The sequence below is a fragment of the Stegodyphus dumicola genome, chromosome 11 (assembly GCF_044657685.1).
Source record: "Stegodyphus dumicola isolate Sdum_Otavi_A_Nest chromosome 11, ASM4465768v1".
In the NCBI taxonomy this organism is placed as follows: Eukaryota; Metazoa; Arthropoda; class Arachnida; order Araneae; family Eresidae; genus Stegodyphus; species Stegodyphus dumicola.
Genome location: NC_140778.1, coordinates 112,466,900 through 112,471,456, shown reverse-complemented (window position 1 = coordinate 112,471,456; position 4,557 = coordinate 112,466,900). Strand labels below are relative to the sequence as shown.

At 37.5% G+C, this 4,557-nt stretch overlaps 1 long non-coding RNA gene across 1 annotated transcript; it reads left to right on the top strand.

The window, feature by feature from the left end:
- Positions 1-2,197: 2,197 nt before the first annotated feature.
- On the top strand, positions 2,198-3,305 carry LOC118202303 (uncharacterized). The gene is made up of 3 exons (XR_004760378.2): positions 2,198-2,331; positions 2,455-2,620; positions 2,710-3,305. It is a non-coding gene; the product is annotated as an uncharacterized LOC118202303 (long non-coding RNA).
- The last annotated feature ends 1,252 nt before the right edge of the window (positions 3,306-4,557 follow it).

Genomic DNA, 4,557 nt, shown 5'->3' with positions numbered 1-4,557 from the left:
ATTTGTAGGATCTGCATTCCATAGCAAGCAAAGTGTTGCGCTCCTTATGCTGGACGTGGCAAAAGCCTTTGACCGCGTCTGGCATGAGGGCCTCGTCTTCAAGCTTATCGATTTGGGACTTCCCAGAGAAATCATTCTTCTGATCTTCTCTTTTTTTGCAGAACCGCACTTTCTTCGTCGTTCAAGGAAATGAAAAATCCAATTCAAAACCTATAAGATCCGGCGTCACACAAGGAAGTATTCTCGGTCCAGTGCTGTATCTTTTCTACATATCAATTTTCCACACCCTGGTTTGGACAATTACTCTCTGTTAGCATGTTATGCCGATGATATGGCGATTGCAATTAATTCTATCCAAGCTAAACATGCAATAGACAAAATGCAAAATTACCTCTATGCTGTAGAAGATTGGTGCACAAATTGGCGTGTAAAAATCAATGCTAGCAAGTCACAACTTTTAACCCATTAACGAGCCCGCCCCTAGGAACGACATGCTTTGAAAATGGCCGTGCTGTCAGTTAACCATGTTTGACAAACATAACACTAAAAATGGGAAGAAATACGAAGCCTGTCTTTTCGATTTTGTGTAAGAATATGAAAATAAATTTCAAGATTTTTGGACAAGAAATCAATGTTTTTGTACTTTTTGACTCTACTTAAATCCAATTGGTATTTGCAACAAATCGTCGAATAGGATGGACAGATTTGTTCTCTGATATCCAGTGCAAGGAAAAATTTATTTTATCTCTTTGTTGGATTTTATAAATTATGCCTAGGAAGAGATAAAAATTCTCACTGCATAGTCACGCGTTATCCTTTGTCATCACTTCTAAACAGTACATATGTTTGTGTGTGATTTTCAATAGTGAAGGTAAACTAAGAGATGAAAACCAGAACATCGGACAAACGTCTTGAGAACACCCTGAGAATTTCAACCACTTCACTCGAACCAGACATTAAAGTATTATTTTCTCAAATTTAAAGTCCAATAGTACCTTAACATTAGGATTGTTATAATTACGACCAAAATTTACAATGAAAGTTTTTGCGTAAAATGTCAAGTAAAATGTGAGAATAATTTTCTTTCGCTATCACTATGCTAAATGCATTGAAAAATCATAAGTTACTAATGTTATTTAATCACTTAAATATGTTTTCAAGTTATTTGTTGTTATCAACCATCATTCGTATTGCGCAGTGACGGCTCGTCGAATCAATCAAGTAAATGAGAGACTCACTTAAGTATCCTATATCTGCAATAGAGTACATGCAGTTTCTTATATAAAACACACTTTAAGCAAACTTTTGTTGGGGGACTCTCCGGGTCTTGTTGTGTGAATGGGACACCCCTTTTTGGACCATAAGATCACTTTGTGATCAGGCGGGTTGGGGCGTTCTAGCAAAAAACAAAACTTTAAGCAAACTAGAAATAATGCGGTCAAACGCGTACATTTCTCTCTTAGAGGGTAAGTTCAAAAATTTCTTTCAGCAGTCAAACCAGCGCAGACCGGAGAATTTCCAATGAAACTTACGTAATAATCTGAATTGATTATTATCACGAGCTGCCACTCATATTCGAAATTATACGTGCAACCAGAAATACATCATCTTTTTCCAATGTGGTCCTCGGTGGCTAAATGCATGGAATTCTCTGCTTAAAGCATCAAACAGAAAAGAGTCTGTATGCTGTAGCTGCTTAACTCCTGTATTCAAGGGAGTGTTCGAGTATAATTTCTGTTCGTCTGATTATTTACCAGGACAAATATCCAACTTCGTGTACTATTGATCCATCTGAGAAATGAAATGTTAGAGCTTAGTAAATGAGAGTTTTGGGGCCATATGGCGCAGTGGCGCTAGGACTGCGTGGCGCTCACAGGGGGAGGGAAATTACGGAGGAGCACGTGCGGGTTGTTACATCAACAACAACGGACGCGTTGCATTCTGTTCGTGACGTCATCACGCATTGTCACCTCGGATTATCTTGCTATTGCTACGTCAGCCACATGTTTCATCCTGTGTATGGTGTAATCCGGTTTCATGTACACGTTTATCGATTGACGTAGAACTCCCCGCTGCTCTGATGTCATACTAAAGCGCAACCTGATTGCAGCATGCATATACATGTTAGAATTTCTAGAACATTTTATTTATTTCAGCAACGACCGCTAGAGGGCAGTAGACTTACGCACAGCGCTTTCTGATAGATTCTCGTGGATCCTGACCAAGTCCTGTACAGAAAGACGCTGGACCCTTTTTCATCATTTCTGTTCGTGCTGTATGCTTCGCTCCTACTTTCGCACTTCCTTTTTTAATCAAGACTTGTTATTCGAGGTATGTATTTTATCATAGAACCTTTTCGTGTTTGTACTCATATATTCAATGTTACTATTTAATTTGAGTACGAAAATCTGTATTTTTGGCATTGCCTTTATAGTTTGAATTTATATTTTTCAGATGGATTTGGAACAACACCCAACGAGTTCGAGAACGAGCATCTCAACGCGGATGTACTGAAGATTTCAGATTCTGAGCGACACCATGAGAAGACCAGAGAAACACCCATCTCGAGAAAGCTAATGGCAAACGAAAAATAGACGAACATAATACATCTAAGAAGAAAGTAAGTATTACGGAAAGATTTTATTCTTGCTATAACGCAGACTTATTATTCTTTTACTAAACGACTCATAATTATTTTTTCTCTTTTAGCGCAATGGAGGGTTTACTGAAGACGCATTCCCAGAGGAGCCGACACATACTGGCAACAATGTCTTTGTGGAACCTACTCTTTGCAACGGAAAGATCACCGTGCACACCAGGCAATACAGCAAGTACGGGACTCATACTATCCGACTCCTAACGGTGTGAATTTAGAGCCTCCGTGTTTGGACACCTTCTCTCAGTACAGCACATAGGATGTGTTCACAATGAATCTGAAACTACCCAAGAATTTTAGTGCAGAATATGATGGTTACTGCATAACGTTAAAGCAACTAACAGTAAAAGGAGTAGAGAAAACCAATATTAGACTTACAATCGCCCAGTGGGAAGAATTGTCTAGTGGGAAGATTTTTCTGGACAAGTAATCGTATTGGAACAGTCGAATATTTGCGGACGAATAGTCAGTTTACAGCCTGGGCCATGGACACAAGAACTAAAAAATTGAAAGAAAAATATTGATACATCTGATGTAGGAAGAAGGAATTTGAAAATCACCTTTTAGACTTCTAAGGTTCACTTCATAGCGTTTGTGAGTTTCTTTCTCTCTTTGTTGTTACCCCTTTCAATAGCGCATGAATTAAAGATTCAGATCCAAATAAGTGGCACCCTGTGCCTATAGCAGTCTCCTTTAATATGTATGGACGTTGTAGGACGTTCTGAATTTTAATGTTTGAGTATCAAATGTAGTACTAAGTTCAACAGATAAACGCTCTAAAGTAACAAGTTTCGTTTTCCCAGATAAAGTAGAAGAAAAAAAAATCTCTGCGCTCAGACCTTATATTACGCCCAAAGGGGAGATTTTCTTAACGTTTTCTGTCTTACCTTTATTTATTAAATATCATGTTATTTGCGCTTAAAATTCAATAAAAGAGCAATATCGCTAAATATTTAAAAGAACGTATCTTTAGAATTTCCGACACACAGTCTCGCGCGCTGGAGATAATGTTCTTTTTCCCCTTACAATGTTGCCATTGCTCTCTTGGAAATCGTTGTGTTTGTGAATCAGAAATTCGCTGAACCTTTACAAATTATGAAATAGCTAATAAAACAAATTCCAGATTTCCATATTCGGGTGGAGACGTACGTTATTCAGATTTGGATGGCTCTAGGTACCGTTGTTTTATCACAGTGCGAGAAACATGTGTTCATTTATGCACATTCTTCACTATTTAATTTTTTTTAAATATTGTAATACAGGGCTCTAATATTTGGTGGCAACAATTTAAAAATTGATTTGCCGTTTATAGTGAATCGACACAAAATGCCAAAACGAAATTAAAAGCCCTTCTGAGTTAAGGATCCTCTGGGCTAAAAATCAAATAATGTTAAATTCAATAAAACCAATAAAATTAACTTGACTTCTTTTACCGATGACGTCCGTCGTCAGCAACTGTTCGAGATTTAAAAGAACTAACCTTTCTCTTTTCTTTTAATAAACTTAAAATTAAATAATTTTACATCTAATTTTCCAAAGTGTCATTTCTATTTTCAAAACCCATAGAACAAGAACAAACTAGAACTAAGATCCGACGGTTGCCACTCATAAAATGACAAATTATGAAAGAAGGGCAACAATTGCGGTTTGGTTCTAACACCCTACGCATTGCAAACAGCATAGGCAAAAAATACTTCGGAAACATTTAAAGCAGAGGAAAGGAAAAACAAGTGGACCTGTCTATATCAGCTCAGCGGTGTGTCGATGAGGCGGGGCTTAGAAATTTGACTTTTCATAGGTCTAGTATACTTGCGTGATCTATCAGCCCGAGTTCGCAAAAACGAATAACCAGACCGGCGAGTTATAATTTTTTTTTTTTTTTAATTTTTATTTGCATCATG